Raw genomic sequence first — 20,532 nt, 5'->3', positions numbered from 1 at the left:
TTGTTTCTTGCTCTGTGAGTTTGGGCATTTTATATTTTTAGAAATATCCATTTCACTTAAGTTGTCACTTTTATTGGCATATAATTGGACAAAATAGTTTCTAGTAATTTCCTCTATCCTCTTTGTTGAAAATTATAATTATTAATCTTTTCTTTAAAAGGGAAAGGGGGTCTGACAATACTGAAACTTCATAAAAATGTAATGAAAATTAATTGTACATTATATACACATTTTCTAAATATAAGCAATAAGTCACAATTCAGCAACTACTTAAAATTATGAAGCAATTAAAATTTTATATTAGAAAGATATCTTGCTAATTAAAATATGAACCATCTTTACAATAAAACCTACAATTTAGTTTAATTAGGTTTTATAATATAAGTGTCACTTGAATTTGAGAAAGTACAAGTAATTTTCATAAAATTATTCACAAAAAATAAACTTTACAAGAACTAGGTTGATAGAAATCTGATTAAACCACAACTAACTACAAGTCATTCAACCAAAGCTGCCCTCTTGTCTGAATTTATTAAAGATTTTTTTTGTTGTCAAGTCCAATGACCTTTTCTCAATTCTCATCTTTTTTGATCTCTCAGCAGCCTTTGACCCTGTTCATCACCCTCTTCTGGCTCCTCTCTTTTTCTTTCTAGTTTTTCAGGACTCTACTTTCTCTCAGTTCTCCTACCTGTCCAACTGCTCCTTCTCAGTCTCCTTTGCTGGATCTTCATCCTGCTTTAAACCTATTTACTATGGGTAGGTGGTTGGCTTCCCTGATTTCCCTTCTTTTCTCCTTCTATACCATTTCACCTGGTGATCTCATCAGCTTCCATGGATTCAGTTATTATCTCTATGCTTATTATGCCAAATCTGCCAGCTATGCTAAGTAATCAAATCTTATCCAGGCTCAACCTTTCTGCTAACCTTAGATCTTACTTATTGGACATCTCAAACTTGATGTCCCATAGATAACTTAAGTTCAGCCTATCTAAAACTGCCCTCCATTACCTTTTCTCCCAAACTCTTCCTTTTTCTAATGTCCCTGTTACATTTTAGGATACCACCATACTCCTAGTCACTCAGACTAGAAACCTACAAGTCATCCCCAATTTCTTAGTCTCTGTCACCCTCTCCATATCCAATCTGTTGCCAAAGCCTGTTGGTTTTACCTTTGTAACATTTCTTGTATATGCCTCCTTCCCTCTTCTAACACTGACACTACCCTGGTACAGGCTATCACTACCACCTTATATCCAGACTATAACAGTAATCTGTTAGTGAATCTACCTGCCTCAGATCTCTCTTCATTCCAGTCCAACCTCCTCTCCACTGTCAAAGTGATCTTTTTGAAGTGCAGCTCTGAGAATGTTATTCCCCTACTCAATAAATTCCAGTGGCTCCTTGTCACCTCTAGGATCAGATTAAAAAAAAATCTTTTCCTCCCCCTCCTGACATTGAGTAATTATTGAGACAATTATATTAAGCATACTTCCATATTTTCATAACCTGACATCACTTCTTTTAGTCTCCCCTCCCGCCTTCTAGAATTCTTATACCTTATAATCTTCTGTGTTCTCTTCAAACCAAGGATAATGGTCTCCTTGAAGTTTCTCAAACAGGACACTTCATCTCCCAACTCTTGGCATCTCCCCTGATATTCCCTCATGCCTGATGTGCTCTTCCTTCTCATCTGTACCTTCTGACTTCCTTCATATCCCAGGAAATTCTCCCATAGATAGCTTGTTTATGTCTTGGCTTCCCTATAAGATTGTGAGCCCCTTGAGAATAGGCACTGCCTTGGGCTTTCTTTTGTATCTCCAGCACTGAATAGAGGCTTAATGTTTATCAACGAACAATCATAACTACATTATATCATATATTTAGAACTTGCTGGTGTACTCTACCAAAGTAAAATAGAATAGGTGCTGTTTATGAGGAAAGGGAATTAGAGGATAATTCTTTACCTCTCTTTGGAGTCTTCAAGAGATTGGTGACATCCTTACATTTTCAAAAGAATTTGTCACATGAGATCTTTTCCTTGGATTTTCAAAGAACTCCACTGGGTTATTAACACCCTTTTCAAATAATATTTGTTGGAAAATTATAATTCTTTTAATCAGAGTTTTCTTTCTCATCATTTTCTAGTACTATTAGGACTTGAGTGCAGAGATTTAATTTGTGCAAATCTGGACAGGCCAAATCAGAGACTGGGACTGGGAGACTTCACTGAATTCCTCTTAAGAGATTTGTTGCTGCTGCTTCCTGATGAGCCTCTTGCTTTCCATCTAAAAGGATGAGTGTTTATAATGGCTTCCTAACAAGCTCTGAAGACTGACAGGCCTCTTGGTGCTGGCTTTGATTTGACAGGTGCTGGATCAGTGACCCCTGGAGTTTCTAAAACATGAAGTTTGTTCTTCCAAGCTTTCTTCTTTCTTCCCCACCAGGGTTGGCTCTGACCTTAGTACCTTTCTTTTTGTTTTCTTTAGCTTTTTTCCCCTTAGGGTAAAAATTTTATTATCTTCTCCCTCACTTAGCTGGAATAAGAATTACCCTTGGAATCTTCACTTAGAAAGTCTTATTCAGACTATTTGAACACAATTCTCTGTCTATAACTTGGTCTGTTGTATCATAGTTTACATGGGACTTTTCTTTGCCTGTGACTAATAAGAGAATCAGCTTCCTCAGTAATCTCTTCACAGATACTGCTTCTTCTAAAACTCCCTGATGGAGCTTGTCAAGGCCATTCTTTTGTTTTGTCTTTGCTCCTCAGGTGTTCTTTATGGTCATTTAAAAATGTTAGTTTTTTTGGGGGGGGGGGCTAGGTGGTACAGTGGATAGAGCACTGGCCCTGGAGTCAGGAGTACCTGAGTTCAGATCCAGCCTCAGACACTTAATAATTACCTAGCTGTGTGGCCTTGGGCAAGCCACTTAACCCCATTTGCCTTGCAAAAACCTAAAAACAAAAATGTTAGTTTCTAGCATTTTTCTCATTTTACCTCTAGTGTTTTTGTTTAAAGTTATTGTTTGTCATGAAAAGGACCAATGATGTCAGGATGGTGACGTCCAGGCTTGCGCTTGGAAGTTATCAGCCTCAGAGTTGCCTATTACCTCAAAGTTACCAGCCTCACTCTCTCCTTAGTCCAGTGGCAAGACATAAATCAAGATAACTGCCAATGGCCCAGAATGCAGTGGGTGGTCTTGACCTTTTTAAGCTAAGGTCTTTCCCAGGTCTCAATTTGTCTGAGGCAACACCCATATTCAGTAGTTAAGACTAGATAAAAATTGAGGCAAAAGATGGTCTACTTAGCCTTCACAAAAGATTCAGTCAAGGAGGGAAAGACCCTCAGAACAGAAACAGTTGCTATGTACACTTACTCTGAGCCATCAAAACCCAAACAATCAGCCTGTTTAATTGTAGTCCAAGAAACAAGTTCATCATCATCATTGTCAGAGTCCCCATACTGTGAATAATGAATTATCTGGTTTCTCTTTTTTTTTCTTTTAACGTATGTACTTTTATTTGAAGTGGTCTCCTCCTCCAGCTACAGGAACTGATCTCATGGGACTCCTGGGGAAATTATAAAAAGCCTTTCATTCTCCTCTATATTGGGGAACCAGTAGGGAAAGGAAGGCACCAAGAAGACTCTAATAATTTTTAAAGAGGAAAAGATATCAAAGCAGAAGATACAAAAAGTTTTGTTTTTTAAGGATTATCAAATTTACATGTAAGCAGTATTTTTGTCCTCCCCCTCCATTGTCTGGATTTATGTAATTTGCTCCTATCATAGATCAGGGAAGCTTTCACTGAAGCAAGTCACTCTAAAATAATGCATTGTAAAATTTTGGAACAGCTTTTTAAATTTATTTTTTTATTCATTTAAGGCAATAGGGTTAAGTGACTTGCCCAGAGTCACACGGCTAGGCAATATTAAGTGTTTCAGATTACATTTGAACTCGGGTCCTCCTGGCTCCAGAGCCGGTGTTCTATCCACTGCGCCACCTAGTTGCCCCTGGAACAGCTTTTTTAAACAAAACCCAAAACCAAATATACAGTGTTCTGAAACCAGACTATGGAAACTTTGAAAATATTTGTTTTTGACATATTTTTAGTCTTATTATCACCCTTACCATTCCAGTTTTTAAATTCTGACTCAAGTACCAAAAAGCACACACAATCTTATCTGTGCCAGTCTTACCTCTTTGGGGACAATTATCATGTCACACTCTTTGCAAACCTCCCCCCACCAAAAAGAAGAATGTTTAGAATTATTTACAGTGGACAGTGGAGAGTTACGATTTGTCTGTTCCTTGTTGCAGGATCACATCTACTGACATGTAGACAGGAAGGTCAGGATAGAGACTCCAGTTAAAATGGAGGACCTGCTCTCAGGTGGGGCAATGGTCTTGATTTTCATGATGCTTTTGGTCAGGGCTATGATCTCTTTCAGCATTCTGTCAGCAGTGTCTGGGCCCTACCAGACAATATGGTATTGTTTTACAGATCTTTATGGATGTCAACATCATTCTCCATGAGTAGGTTGAGGGTAGTTTCATGGTTATCACATGATCCATGCCTAAGAAAGAAGCTTAGAAGAGAGCCTCTGGTAACTTAATCATCAGAGATCTCATAGGTCTTTTCCAAAAAAAGAACTAGATGCATCAATGACCATTTCCTGGTCAATGTCTAGTTTCTCCTGGTCGTCATAAGTAATTTCTTTGTCCACTCTGAAAGTAAAGCTATAGGTTTTCTTCATAAAGTTATTTGTCTGGTCTCAGCCAGATCCAGATAGAAAATGACACAGGGAAGAAAGGGTATAACTCACATCATACCTGGGCAGCATGTGGCTTACTCTGCCACCACCAGAGTCTACCTAGAGGCATACAAAAACAGCAGAACCTGCATGGCAAAATACTGATGGGTTGGTGAAGGTCTCAAACATGATCTAGGTAATCTTTCTTTTATCTTAGATGTCAGGGATGGGCCTTGGTGTGGGGGGTGAGGGAGCAGTGTGGCACAATAGCAAGTGAATGAGGGCACTGTCTCCTGCAAATCCAACTTTTTTACATTCTGGAGCCATGACCAACAATGACAAGGGTAGCCGTATTATCATCTATGGCCAGTTTTGAAGTAGTAAGTTTACAGTACAAAGAGTAGGTGATGAAGACAGGGGAGAGGGGAATTGGTGGGGCTCATCTGGAGAAGCTTACAGCTCGATTGACAGGTTTCTTATTATGCACAGGCATCATCACATTGAAGCCTGCTAAAGTCAGTCAGGAGCTGAGGAACTCACAGCCTCAAGAAACCAGTGCAAACTCAACTACAGGAACCATTCCCATCGAAAACGAAGTGTCAGTTTCCTTTCTTCATTGGTTGTGAGTACTTTTTCATTTTGATACTGTCTTTCATTTTCTACCTTGTTTAATCAAATTATTTATTGGTTTAATCTATTTCATTAGTTCTTTAAAAAGTAATTCTTAGTTTTATTTCTTAATTCAATGATCCTTTCAGAAGGTTTTGTGTAGTTTCTTTGATTTTTTTCAGTTTCTATTTTGCTATTTAACTGAGGTTTGAGATTTCTTGTTTTCAGATGTTTTTAGTTGCATGTCCAGTTTATTGTTTTGTTCTTTCTGTAAAAAGTATTTAGAGATATATAAAATTTTCCCTAAGGCCTGCTTTGACTGCATCCTACAAATTTTGATCATTTTTGTCATTGTTATTATTAGCTTTAATGAATTTTTTTTTTTAGGTTTTTGCAAGGCAATGGAGTTAAGTGGCTTGCCCAAGGCCACACAGCTAGGTAATTATCAAGTGTCTGAGACCGGATTTGAACCCAGGTACTCCTGACTCCAGGGCCAGTGCTCTATTTACTGTGCCACCTAGCTGCCCCTAATAAAATTATCGATTGTTTCTATCATGTTTATCTGACCCACCAATTCTTTTAGCTAGTTTTTATTTTTCTAATTAATAAAAAATTTTAATTTCTACTTTCCCACCACCTTCCCTACAGGGAAGAAAAACAAGCAAAACAAATTTGCACAGAAGCCATGTCCAAAAAACTGCTCTCATTCTGCATCCTGAGTCCATCATCTCTCTGTCAGGAGGTAGGTAGCAGTTTTCATTCTGGGTCTTCTGGAATCAGAATTGGTCATTGCATTGATCATAGTTCTTAAGTCTTTCAAAGCTGTTTGTCTTTTCAATATTTATTATATTTATTATTGTATAAATTGTTCTTCTGCTTCTCTTCATTCCCTATTGGTTCTTACATGTTGTTGCAAGTTTCTGAGTGTCAGTTTAATTATTGCCTTTGGCACAATGGTATTCCTTTATGTTGGTATACTATATAATATGTTCAACCATTCCCTGGTTGATGGACACCCCCTTAGTTTCCAGTTTTTTGTCTCCCCCCTCCCCCCACACACAGTTGATAAAAATGTTTTTGTACATATGGACCATTTCCTTCTTTTTTTTTTTTTTTTTTACTTAGTTTTTGCAAGGCAGTGGGGTTAAGTGGATCGCCCAAGGCCACACAGCTAGGTAATTATTAACTGTCTGAGGTCAGATTTGAACTCAGGTACTCCTGACTCCAGGGCTGGTACTCTATCCACTGTGCCACCTAGCGGCCCCTTGACTATCTTTTCTCCTCTCTGTCCTCCATATCCAATCTGGCCAAGACCTGTCAATTGTCCCTTGGCAACATCTTTCATATATGCCTTCTTCTCTCCTGTGACACTGCCTCCTCTCTCCTCTGATGTAGAACCACGTCACCTCATATTTAGACTGTTTCAATAGCAGTGGATCCTTGGATGTTGCTACACCCGATCTTATTATGTGTCTCTCTATACCATCTATTATTACTTTTGAGTAATACTATGAATGTTCATTGTTGACATTGGTATAGTTTTTGGTTGTTTTTTTTTTATGCAAGGCAATGGGGTTAAGTGACTTGTCCGAGGTCACACAGCCAGATAAGTATTAAGTGTCTGAGACTGGATTTGAACTCAGATGCTCCTGACTCCAGAGCCAGTACTCTATGCACTGTGCCACCAAGCTACCCCCATGTGTACAGGTTTTTTTTAATATATTTCTTATATATCTTCTTCCATGTGTATGTGTAGTGTTAAATTCTTCCATCACTGACATAGATGCTCTACTACTGCAGCAGCACATTTTGTGAGGACTCTGGAGAAGGAACGCACACGGAGGCCTGGCTGACCCAGAGTTGTGAGTTGTCTTGGCCACGTATTCCCTAACCATATGTCTCAGTATCATTGTACTTTTAATTTTGTGTCTGATCTCCTCCAACCCCTGACTCCTCGCTACTTCTTCGTGGGAGGGTATAACCTTGGCTTGGCTGTGAAATGCTTTTTAACTGTTGTCCTTGATATGCTATTTTAGTAAATGCTATTTCTGATCATTTTACTGACTGTTAGTGAGAAAGACATTGGGTGGGTTGAGGGTGGAGGGTGTGATCTATAGTGAGAGAATAGTCACTCGTAAAGATAACCCTTGACACTTGAGGGAGCGATTGCCAATCTGGAGCTCAACTTGCCAGTTTAACTGGAATGGTGGAATGAGCCTAGAGGGCATGCTCCACTGTTAAGGTTTCATCTAAGATGTATTTGAATTCCTATCTTACTTTTAAAGTCTCAAAATTTTTTCCAGACACCTTCCACTTCTTAGATGATCTTAAAATACTTCTGACCTTGGGAAGAAACCTGATATAAGCAACACTGGAGAAGTAGCTTAATGCAACAGATTAAGAGGTAAAAATATCAAATAATGTATTATTATTATATCAAATAATGTATTATTCTAATATTATATATTATATTATATCAAATAATGTATTATTATAAAAGTAAAAATCTCTGCAATGGGGTTAACATCAGAAGCAATGCAGAATAGATATCCTGATCTAAAACAAACAGGAGAAGCTCCAGGAATAGCAAAGTTATGGCATCAGTGATAACATTTCTGACTGAATCTAAGATACTGTTAGAGTGAAACACCCACCCCCCGCCACATTTGGTTGCTGAGTTGTTTCAGTTGTCTTTGCTTCATGACCCCATTTTGGGGTAATGCTAATTTCTCACAGACTTCTGGGAGGAAGGGTATCCAACCCTGATAATCAGGCTTTTGTTTATGGAGTTACTGTTGAATTCATCCCAGAGTTCACACCAATACTAGCTGCTTAAGAATTATTCTGGAGATAGAAAATCTCTGGGTGAAAGCAGATCCAGTCTTGTACCTACCTTATGGTAAAGTCAGTAGTAGTGGGTGCAGGAAGGCCCATAAGGAAGAAGGATATGTTTAGTAAAACCTTGGTTAGTGGCTGAAGACTTAATTGATACTGCAGTGCCATATCCTGAATATCAGCTACAGTAAGGAGAAACTTCTCATCCTGAGTTGAGAGAAGAGGACCAAGAAATCATTTTACCAGACAGAGACAGATCAAGAACCATGTGGGATCATACCATACCAGTCTTTCAAAGGTGGATGCTTTGATTGATACTAAGTGAATATCATTGAACAAGAGGAGATGCTTCATCCTTAGTTAAGGGTAACATATGGTCCTGTACCCACCACAACATGATGTCATATAGCCAAAATGATGATGTGCCCCATCCTGACGCATTACAAGCGCTTACTAAGTGTGTTTTGCCTGTCTGCTCAATATCCATTCTGTCCTTCCTAGAAGAGCTGCTGCCATAGGGGCAGCTAGGTGGCACAGTGGGTAGAGCACCGGCCCTGGAGTCAGGAATACTTAAGTTTGGATCTGGCCTCAGATGCCTAATAATTACCTAGCTGTGTGGCCTTGGGCAAGCCACTTAACCCCATTGCCTTGCAAAAAAATAAAAAAAAAAAGAGCCTCTGCCTGAGTAGTCAGCTCACTTGAGGAGATTTAGTATTTCTGATATGCTTCCATATTCCCCACAAATAGTTATGTATCAACCAAATTGATCCTGACCCCAAAGAGGAAAATCCTTGATTGTCTAGTTATTCCCAAACTCCAGATCACTTAGCCAGCCCCACAGCCATTGCCCATGAATCACAGTGGATGAAGACCTTTCCCTTCCAGGCTAATTCACATGCCACCCACTGGGAAAACTTGCCTAGATCCCATCTCCTCAAATTATTCCTCATTATTGAATTAGTAGCTGCCAAGATCCAGGTAACCATGCTGAGCTGCCAGTGAAGAAAATTATGTTTCCTTAAATGAAGGAAGGAAAGGGACTACTTCACATCACAATTTGGAATAGACAATTCTGGACCAAAGCTGACTTTGTGTTAATCATTTAATTAACCAGGTCTGGTTCAGTGGTAGGTAGACCAATAACTGCTTTTTTTTTTTAATGCAGTTAAATTTTTTTTGAAAATAAGTTTATATTGATGTCTTTTTTTATATCATCATAGTTTTTACCATTATCTCTCACTTTTCCCTCCCAGAAAGCTATCCTATAGTATTTTTTTTTTTAGATTTTTGGCAAGGCAAATGGGGTTAAGTGGCTTGCCCAAGGCCACACAGCTAGGTAATTATTAAGTGTCTGAGACCAGATTTGAACCCAGGTACTCCTGACTCCAGGGCTGGTGCCTTATCCACTGCGCCACCTAGCTGCCCCCCATATAGTATTTTTTAAGACCAAAAAAAAGGGAAAAAGTCAACAACGCTGATTAATACATTGAAAAAGACCAAAAAATGTGTAATATGCAACACTTGTGGCTCTTCCACTTCTGCAAAGGGGTGGGTAGGAGTGTTCTCTTGTATCTTTTTTTGAGCCTTGCATCTTCTTTATAATCTTATGAATGTATTTTTTGTCTTCCTGTGTGTGGTTCTTTTACGTTTTTGCAGGCATTGTGTATGTTGTTTTCTTGGTCTGCTTACTTTTCATCATTTTGTGTAGATCTGCGTTTTTCTTGAGGGTGATTAAATTGTCTTTCATTAAAAATATTTTAGCCATTTTATATTTTTTAAAAAGATTTTTTTTTGAGTTTTGAGTTGCACATTTTTATCTTCCCTCTAATCCTTTTTCTAATCCTGAGATGGGAAGCAATCTGATTTAGGTACATGTGCAATCATGCAAAATACATTTCTATATTAGTCATTTTATGGAAGAAAACTTGAATGAGTTCTTTCTGTGGAGGTGGATAGAATTTCTCATTATGAGATCTTTGAGATTGAGTTGTCTTGTATCATTGTATTGCTGAGAAGAGCCAAGTTGTTCCATTGATCAAAGTACAATATTGCTGTTACAGTGTACAATGTTCTTCTCGTTCTGTTCACTTCACTCTGCATCAGTTCATAGAAGTCTTAATAGTTTTTTCTGAAATCATCCTGCTCACATTTCTTTCACACAGTAGTAATTCATCCCAATTATGTACTGTAACTTGTTCAGCCATTGCCCAATTGATGGATATTTCTTCAATTTCCAATTCTTGGCCACCACAAAAAGAGCTGCTATGAATATTTTTTTGTACAGATAGGACCTTTTCCCTCCCCTCTTTTTTTGATCTATTTTGGATACAGGCATAGTAGTGATTTTGCTGATCAAAGGGTTTGCACATTTTGATTACCCTTTGGGCATAGTTCCAAATTGCTCTCCAGAATGGTTGGATCATTCCAACAACCCGTACATTAGTCTCAATTTTTCCACATCTTCTCCAACATTTATCATTTTCTTTTTCTGTAATATTAGTTAATCTGATATGTGTGAGGGGGTACTTCTGAATTTTTTAAATTTTCATTTCTCTAATCAATAGTGATTTAGAATTTTTTTATATGACTATAGATGGGTTTGATTTCTTTGTGTGAAAACTGCCTGATCCTATCCTTTCACCATTTGTGAGTTGGGGAATGACTCCAAATGGGGAATCATTTCTTACAGCACAATAATATGCCATTACATTCATATACCACAATGTGTTTAGGCATTCTTTCATCAATGAGCATGTACTTTTGTTTCTAGTTTTTAGCTATCATAAAAAAATGCTGCTATGAATATTTTGGTGTGAGTGTTCATATTTTCCTAGAAAGTCACTGGGGCGGCTAGGTGGCGCAGTGGATAAAGCACCGGCCCTGGAGTCAGGAGGACCTGGGTTCAAATCTGGTCTCAAACACTTAATAATGACCTAGCCGTGTGGCCTTGAGCAAGCCACTTAACCCCATTTGCCTTGCAAAAACCTAAAAAAAAAAAAGTCACTGGGGCTCTCCTAGTCTCATCTTTCAATTTCCTGAGTTGCTCTGCCCAGGTCTGCATAGTAGTGTGATAAAGTAGGCCTATACCTATCACATGGTGCCATTTATTTGGACTCCATCCAGAACATGCAATCTAGTCATACCAAACACATGCCTAAAACGAACAGCTAACACAAGCTGAGCGTGAGGGAGAGGCAGGGTCAAGTGACTTAAGTTTACCAGACCCATCGCTTTAGAAACTTTACCCCTCCTTTGCTGACACCCCCCCCACCCAGGAACTTCTGAAAGTCAGAATTCAGCTTTATTGGACCAAGTCTGCCGAACCCCCTATCTTAGCCACCTAAGAAGTGACAAAGGAGAAATGCCAACTGGGGCCTCTTAACTGATTTTCTAACTGACTTTCTCAAAGGGAATCTGCAGTTTCACAAGCTGATGATACTCTGCTGCGGGGCTTACACATTACCTCCATTAGACCACATCCTCAATAACTGTTGTTCTAATGATTTGTTAGATTCTGGTTTAAGCTTCTACAAATTCCCAGGTTTCTTGGTGGTGAAAGCCCACCCACTATCTGATCCTTCTTTGGGGAAATCCCATTCCAGGGGGCTGGAATAGAATAATAAGCTTGGCTTTCTTACTATGTGCAACAGTTCCAAATTCTCATCCTCACTCGGGCTTTGATTTTCATCCCTAATAATAGTCCTAAATGTCAGCAAGGTTTAACACATTTTCTGGTGGGACTTCTGAGTCAGAAGCTTTCTATCTCATCTGCTGCCTTGCAATCCCATTCTTTCCCCTCTATAAGTCTTGCTTTTTTTTTTTTTGACCCGAGCTGTTGCCAGTGCCATTTGCTGTCTCTCTGCCTTCAAGGCATGAGCCCTAAAAACCTAAAATGGATTCATATCTATCTCTTATTACTGAATATGTAGACAACTTGCTTTCATTTTCCTTATATTGTTGATCCAGCTTTTCAAAAACCATTAGTAAGAGCCGGGCATATTAGATTTCAAAACATTTTAACTCTCCCTGTCAAACTTCTAAAGCCCCCATTGGGCTAATATTACAGGGTCAGTGGGAGCCTTCTTATCCTAGGGTTTCTCACGTAGTTCTAACAGTGCTGCAGATACAAGATACCAGAGTCGTGTACTTCTCCAGTCTGAGACTATCTTGTTTTTCTGGCACGACCCTTCCCCCACTTCAACCACAAAATCATTGCCATCTAATCCTGCTAACTACTGTTATGGGCCAAACATAGATCAGGCCAGGTCAGTGATCCAGGCTTTGGGTTGGATCACAATGAAACATTTTCAGACCATAAAATGCACTAAAATAACTTCTAACGAAAAGGACACACTTTAATAAAAACAGATGTTCCCCCTTCCCCCCACTTCTGCATTCACCAGGGCAGCAGCATTGGGTCAGAAAATTGTTCAGTTGGTCAGTAGGAATTCTACTAACCCTCTTGAGCTTTGTCCCTAATTCGACTGGGGTTTCATACCTACAGTTCTTTGGACCATGCTAATCCCACAGAAGGCTTCCTCGATGGAAAACCATCATAGCCCCGTAAATTAAATACCATTTCTACTCCAAATAATACCCAGTTCTTTCACCATTCTAGTTCTTGCCCTGAGTATGCGCAGAGTTTTCTGTTTTTTCCTAAACAAATTCCCACAACTGGTCAGAGTGTTCTAGAGACCAGCAAAGTCCGTCACTTCAGTGAGAAAAATAGGGACTTTTATGTGAATGTTTTATATAGAGATTGTCAACAAATAAAATATGGGTTAAAAAAAGAGAATATGATTATTAAAATAGTTTATTTTTTCCAATTGCGTGTAAAAAGCATTTTTAACATTCGTTTTTAAAAATTTTAAGTTCCACATTCCTCCACTCATTGAGAAGGCAAAATATGCTTGTTAAGTCCTAGTTCTTTGAGAACTAGAGCTTGTTTTGAGCTTCAGGCATTAGGTCTTGTTTTAGCCATCAGTAGCCAGCCAAGAGGTTTGAATGCTGTTCTTGGAGTCAAGGTGGCCTGGATTCAGATGCCGTTCTGAATTCTGTGTGACACTTACAAGTTATTTAAAGGTCTCTCAGTTTCTTCATCTATAAAATGGGAACAACAGCATCTACCTTACAGAGTTGTTGTAAGGATCAAAGGGGATGATGCACATCTAATACTTTGCAAGTCTTCGAAGCTTCAATGGCAGCTTTTTGTTTTCATTGCTGTCCAACCTCCTGCACCCAGCCACCTGGTCATTGCCCAGACATAGGCCTCTTTCCATCTGCACTCCACCCCCAACCTTGCCCCTCCCTACCAAGTCCTGCCCAGACCATAGACCTGACACCTGACACCCTACCCCCAGGTAATAAGTTCCACATTGGAGCTGGCCTTGAAGCAGAACTGCCCTCACTGATGATAGAGAGTGAATAAATCAACCAGACCTTAACTCCACTACAAATAGCACAGACCCCCTTCCATCTGATCTCAGGCTTCTTGCCATTTGGCCTTTCACTTTTTGTTCTGACAGGGTTAATCCAGCAGACTCTGAGTTGAGGTCAGGGTCTCAGCTGCCATTGTTTCTGGGATGGATGTGACAGAAGGGTTTCTGATCAGATCTTTGTGACTTTGCTCTACCCTTCTATTTGGGTTGTAAAGGTAACAAACTATTCTTCATTATTAGATCTTTTCATTCTTTGTCCATTTTCTTTCAGTCACAAACTCCTGGATTCCCCTAGAAGACATTTTGTCTGTGGCCAACATCATTACTTTCTGCAGTGCCTCAGACACCCTAGACCAGAAAAAGCAATAGATACGCCTTGCTACCACTTTCAGATTTAATGCCTTTGAGGTTTGCTCCATGCAGATGGATCACTTTATTTAGCTCCCAGTTGTAGTCATCTACTGACCTCCAGGTCATCCTTCTTTTTTAAGGACTTTGATATCTGATTCATAGACTTCCTCTTTAGGTCATATTTTGTTTTTACATTGGGGGACTTTAGTTTCCATGTTGCTATCCCCTCGTTTCCTAGTTTAGCAATCTCCTTTATTCCCAAGATCCTTGCTTTTATTCCATCTCACCCACATGCAAGAATTGTCATCTTGTTGATCTTGTTGTCACCCACATGTGTTCCACCTCCTTAAATCATAACTCTTAAATTCCTCTCTTGGGCCATAATCATCTATTTTTTTTTAGTTGTTTTTTTTTTTTTTTTTGCAAGGCAATGGGTTTAAGTGGCTTGCCCAAGGCCACACACCTAGGTAATTATTAAATGTCTAAGGTTGCATTTGAACTCAGGTCCTCTTGGCTCCAGGGCCGGTGCTCTATCCACTGCACCACCTAGCTGCCCTGGAAATCTGATTGCCATTTCTTCACTGGTGGTTACCCCTGCTGAACAAGAGGAACAGCAAGTGTTCCCTCTTCAGTGTAATCTTCAGTCACTCTGCCCCTTCCTGCTCCCCCAGGCTATTAGTCCTACTCTGGTCTTTCTTCCCTTCCAACTTTTTGACACTTTTGTGAACCAGTTCAACTTCTGCTTTTGATTGACTTGTTAGGTTAGTGTCACAGCAACCAGGGAAGAGAGTATTTGGGAAGAGGGGCTGGACAATAGTGTCAAATATTCTTAATAACCATGCATAGAAGGAAACAGAGGACAAGAAACACAGGACAGATGGTATTTTTAAAGTCCACTTTTTTAGGATGGGGAGCTGGATCCACATGACTTGATCTTTCTGTTGTTTTCAGAAGTTAATCAGATGGAACAAAATTCTCTTTCTTACAGCTTCTGAGCCCCCATTCAAGTTAGACTCTTGATGATTTGTATACTTTTGTCTATATACCTTGTCCTCACTGTTTTTAGATATACTCACACTCCATTCTCCAAGTCTGCCTTCCCTTGTAACAAAGCAAAACATGTAAAACCAACTCACATTAGCAACTACATTTTTTTTTAGGTTTTTACAAGGCAAACGGGGTTAAGTGGCTTGCCCAAGGCCACACAGCTAGGTAATTATTAAGTGTCTGAGACCGGATTTGAACCCAGGTACTTCTGACTCCAAGGTCAGTGCTTTATCTGCTATGCCACCTAGCTGCCCCCAGCAACTACATTTGACAAGGTATGCAACACTTTATATCCACAACCCTCTACCTCTACAACAAAAGGAGGGTAGTGCATTCCCTCATTTATTTTTTAGGACTAAAATTGGTCACTAATTACACAGCCTTAAGGTTTTTTTCAGTGTTTTTATTTACATTATTGTAGTTGTGTATATTTTTCTTTAGCTCTTTTTGCAGAAACCAATAGCTCAGAACACTTATGGTCTATCAACCTTTATCAGTTAAACAGAAATGAAAGATGGAACGTTAAAATTTGATAGGAAGTCACTTCCTGGGAGGGGAAGAGATGCTGAGATGGGGTTAGAAGGGTATCATCTTCATCATCCTTGGCAAGCTTAAGCATCCATAGCCTATCTTGCCTCATGCTCAGGTGGTGTCTATATGGTTTAGGTCTTCCCTCACAACCTATCACATTGTGACAATGACAGGAGTGCTCCTTTTGTCTCTCCCTCTTTGTTATATTGCTCACTAGCATCTTTTTCTCACCCCTGCGTCTTCTCTCGAGCCTTTCACTCTCTTCCAGAGCTAGAAGAAAAGGGACACTACTTTTAAGATATAACTCTTCATTCTTTGGATCCTGACTGATCAAAGAATTTTTTATTCCTTCAACAATCATTACTCCATTTTAGATATGTACCAGGTCATAGCCATAAAGTACTCTGCCAATCCTAAAGCCTTTATTATGTTTTTGTTGTTGTTGTCTTTGTTCTACTTATTTCAGTCAGTCAGCTCATCCAGATCTTCCTCTTTGCTTCCTCTCTCCCTCTCTCCCTCTCTCTCTGTGTGTGTATGTGTATCCCTGAATTCCTCATAATTGACATCTTTCTCCTAAATCATATTACATTTCTATACCCTAGTTTTTTCAGCTTTTCATTTCAAGTATGTTCTTCATTTCAAAGATAATGTAGTTAAAGCCCAGAGATCGAAATTGATTTATCCGTGATCACTTAGCTGTCAAAGGTAGAATTTGAATCCATCTTTTGCCAACTGTAAGTCCAGTATTCTTTCTGTTACTCACATTGATATTCTGCTGTGTCACATCATATTTTTTTTATAATGGAGAATATATAGTCTTTAGACATATAAGCTAAGAGAAACCTCAGAGATTTTTTTATTTTTTAAAAAAGTTTTAATTGATTCTTTATGTTTTTACATCACAGTCATTTCTGGATATTAATTAAGGAAAACCAAATGACATAGCAATGGCATCTGATTGAAGTAGGACAGTCCATTTTTCTTCATCATATCTTTAGAGCTAAGATCAGTCATCATAATTATATAGTATCAGGCTTGGTTTTAGTATTTTTGATTATATCATAATTGTATATATTTTTCACTCTGTAAGTTCTGCTTATAATCTTCCTGTGTTTCTCCAAATTCCTCATATCAAGATACAGTTCTTATGATACAATAATGTTGCATTACGTTCATTTACTAGAATCGGCTTAACCATTTCTCCTGTGGATAGGCATCTAATTTTTTATTTTATGCTCCGACAAAAAGTGCTCCTATCTGTGAATATTTGTGTGTGTGTGTGTGTGTATGTGTGTGTGTGTGTGTGTATGCATATATATGTATATGTATGCAGATATGGAGCCTTTTTGCTTTGACTTCTTTGGGGGCATAGGCATTAATGAGAAATCATTTATTAAATGTTTATTATGTGTTAAGCACTATTCTAAGCATATATGCCCAATAGCAGAATCTCTCGGTCAAGAGCCAACTGCCTTAATTTATAGATGGGGGGGCAGGTGGCACAGTGGATACAGCACTGGCCCTGGAGTCAGGAGTACCTGAGTTCAAATCTGGCCTCAGACACTTAACAATTAGCTAGCTGTTGTGGCCTTGAGCAAGCCACTTAACCCCATTTGCCTTGCAAAAAAAATTAAAAATAAAAATTTATAGATGGGGAACTGAGGCTCCAAGCAAGGAAGACACTTGTCCAAGGTCATCCAACCAGGTAGTGACAGAGTAGTTTCCTAGCCACTCTATCACTCTGCTTCCCCATCCAGCCCCTTCATTTGATAGAGAAGAAAAGCCTATTTGCCCAGTTCTACCAGGATATCTTCCAGTGTAGAATTCTGAAATCAAGTTGATGCCCTGTGACTTACAAATCCTCTTTGAAAAAGTTCATTCTCATGCTGAGATTGCTTTAAGGATGCACTCAACATCCTAGCAAGGACTACTTCCTCTTTGTCTGCCATTGAAATCAAGGGGGCCGCCCTAACGAGTGGGGTTATTTCTGGCACGGTCTCCTTTGGCGTACATCACTTCAGCCCAACTGGATTGTGCCCTGTGCTAGAGGCGGTTTCTTTCTCAAGCTCCATCCAGCTGCAAGGGGGAAGCCTCAGTGGAGATAGGCTCCAGAGTGAGAAGCCCCTTTCACTTGATAGCTACAGCACCAAGGCTGCTGGCAACCCCCTGCCTCCACAAGAATGCTGCACTTGCGAGTCCAGTTCCTGGATGATTCCCAGAAAATTTTCATGGTAGATGTAAGTGACAGTCCCCTTATTGTCCTCCTTGTATCCGGCATGACCTAATGGCCATTTGTCCACTTTACCTTCATTAACCTATCCAAGAGGTGATTGTTGTCCCCTGGAAAAAGCCTCCAAATAAGGTACTTTTTCCCTTCAGGAAAAAGGAGGTTTTATTTCATTAAAAACTGGGTTTTGGGACATTTTCCCATAAAATTCCTCCAGAGCAAATATCCTTCTTCCTTGAATCAGAGTTGTTTTTAAGGCATGCTTAACATTTGTGAGTAGATGCTGTTCTGTAGTGGAATAGGAAGCCTTCTGAGGTGAGGTAGTGAGTTGACCATCACAGGAAATGTTTAAGCAAAGACTGAGTGATCACTTGTAATGGGCTGCCATAGAAGGGAGTCTTATTCTGTCAGATTGGGCTAGTTTGACTTCTGAGATGCTTTTCAACTTGGAGAGTCTGCTTTCGTGGAGCTACCTGTTTGGGCTCAACCTCCAAGGGATAACTGATGGAATTTTTCTCTTGAAATCATTCTTTGTTCTTTGTCTAAGCACTTGGTTATGTTCTGGAGGCTTGACAGCACTTTGGTCCTTAAAAGGAGAGGCCAGATCTTACCTCCTCTCCCAGAGGACAGAATGGGAAAAGTAAATTGTGTTTGGGGAGTTGTCAGAAAGAGATAAAAACCAAGGAGGAAGGTTCACTTTGTACTTAGCTTCATTTATTGTTGCAATTCTGGACTTGGTACTTAATTTAAAACTCCAAGATGTCCTTCCATTCAGTTCAAAGTCTTCTCTTAACAAAAACAATCCATCCATCTTTGTACCTCTCTGGGTGTCATTTCCCAATATCGACAGGAAAGGGACATTGTTATTATGTGATCACAGTATTTATTTTTGTTCTTTGTAGTCTAGCTTGTGATTTCTCTGGGCTTGATGGTTCCTAATGGAAATAATAGTTATAAGAAGGATAATCAAAGAGTTCCTGGGATTCATACAAAAGGTATATTTCATTTTTAATGCCTAAACTCCCAACGACTGTAGAGTCTTCTTACAGGTCAGTGCTGTGGGCGACCCCCTTTGAAAGTAGGTTTTTCTTTATGTGCATCATGTGTTGCTGGTATGATGCCTGTGGTTCCAGGCCTGCCATTTCTCCATCTCTTCATCGTTTTTATGTGGAGAGACATCTGAAAAGCCACAGACCTGAACATTTTCACAGCAAATGACTCCCATCTTAGGGCCTAGGCATTTCCTATTCTTTCTGGGAATGTCATTAAAAAGAAAAGGAACCATGGGGGCAGGGAGTGCCGAGGGGGGAACAGCCTTTTAAGTATGGAAAGGTGGTGGGGGAGGCTGAGGCTGAGCTTTTTAAGTATTATATCCATTTACTGGCAGTGACATGGTCCCGCCTGCCAGGCCTTGAATCAGCGACTTCACATTCAGAAAGACCTGCTCTAGGCTAAATTTTGAATAGACATTTCAGGAAGCTCAAAGCTCATCTTTTGACAAGAAGTGACAAGGAAGCTTGTTGTACAGTAGACATTGGGAGCTAGTTAATGGGGAAGCCCCCAGTAGGGGAACTTGTGGAAAAAGTCACCCATTTCTATTGCTCTTGATTTGCTCCCGCTCTTGGCTTCAAGTCAGCTAACCTCTTGCAAATGGCAAGGCTTGCTGTTATTTTGGGGTATAATGGGAGAGGCTTGATACCCAGCAATTGGGGTGTCAATGCAGCTGAGCCTGCTGGCATTGTGGGAAGCCAGGCTGTAAGTAGTAATAGCAGTGTTTCTAAGAGTGGGATTCTCATTGCTAGGCTGGGTGTAGCCGGGGGGGGGGGGGTTGGGGGGGGTGGGAAGGCATGAAAAGAAGCAGCTTTTTGAGATGCCTAACCATGGAAAGAACCCTGTAATGAAGTAATGATGAAGTACATATTTCTGTAGCTCTCAGAGGTTTGAAAAACTTTTGCATATTCATTTTTTTTCTTTGACCCCACCCATAACACCCATTTTATAGCTAAGGAAACTGGGGCTCAGAAATGTTGAGTGACTTATGTGGAGCCCTACAGCTCCACTAGTAAATATTTGAGGTAGGATGTGAGCCTGAGGTTTCCTTCATCTTAAGTGCAGTGCTCCAGCTAGCACATTGCCTCAAATACTGGGCCCCCTTGTCCCTGGAAGTGTTCAAGCAATGACTTTTTCCACACATCTTATCTAGGTACTCTAAAGGGCATGATGGGCTCACTCTCTGAAGGTCAACTCAGCCATGCTGGGATTCTTCGAAAGGCAGTGTTGTTCAATGGATAGAATATTGATCTTGGGAAGCAAGAGATCCAGGCCTGAATTTTGTCTCTTAACACTGATAGGAGGACCCTGAAAAAGTCCCTATTTTCCCCAGAGCTTTCAATTTTCTTGTCTATAGAATTAGGGATACTTTCCCTATTTTCCTAGGTACCCTTGAGGAGAGTGCTTTATAAACTCTCAATCCCTGTAGTAATAATTGGCATTTTAATTGTGATTTGAGGTTTGCAACCTTCTTTTCCATATATTCTCTCATTTGCAATTGCTGAAGCTGGCTCCTAAGGTAAAGATGGGGTGGTGATCTGTGTGAACAGAGGGAACAGATTGTAGGGAGGAAGTTCTGGGTCCTTGAGGTGAACTCAGCAGCCTGGGAGGAGACAGTCCTCCCTCAAAAAGAGACCCCTGGGCCAACTTTTAGCCATGCAAAACCATTATGAAGTACTTTTAGTGGCCAAGC

The 20,532-nt window shown here is 39.8% G+C and overlaps 1 protein-coding gene across 22 annotated transcripts in view; it reads left to right on the top strand.

Moving 5' to 3' along the window:
• The window catches only part of FRMD7 (FERM domain containing 7), a 63,674-nt gene that overhangs the window by 10,578 nt on the left and 32,564 nt on the right, over positions 1 to 20,532 (top strand). For 7 of the 22 annotated variants that reach the window (XM_074201179.1, XM_074201176.1, XM_074201173.1 and 4 more), the window contains exons 2-6: positions 2,146 to 5,373; positions 5,748 to 5,835; positions 6,009 to 6,102; positions 7,117 to 7,222; positions 7,664 to 7,764. The gene's annotated coding sequence lies outside the window, so the exon portion shown is untranslated. The other 15 variants (XM_074201190.1, XM_074201191.1, XM_074201185.1 and 12 more) reach the window with 14 other exon arrangements.

Source organism: Macrotis lagotis, chromosome X (assembly GCF_037893015.1).
Source record: "Macrotis lagotis isolate mMagLag1 chromosome X, bilby.v1.9.chrom.fasta, whole genome shotgun sequence".
NCBI classification, from domain to species: domain Eukaryota; kingdom Metazoa; phylum Chordata; class Mammalia; order Peramelemorphia; family Peramelidae; genus Macrotis; species Macrotis lagotis.
Note: the sequence above shows the minus strand (reverse complement) of the source record. Positions and strands in the feature narration are given on the sequence as shown.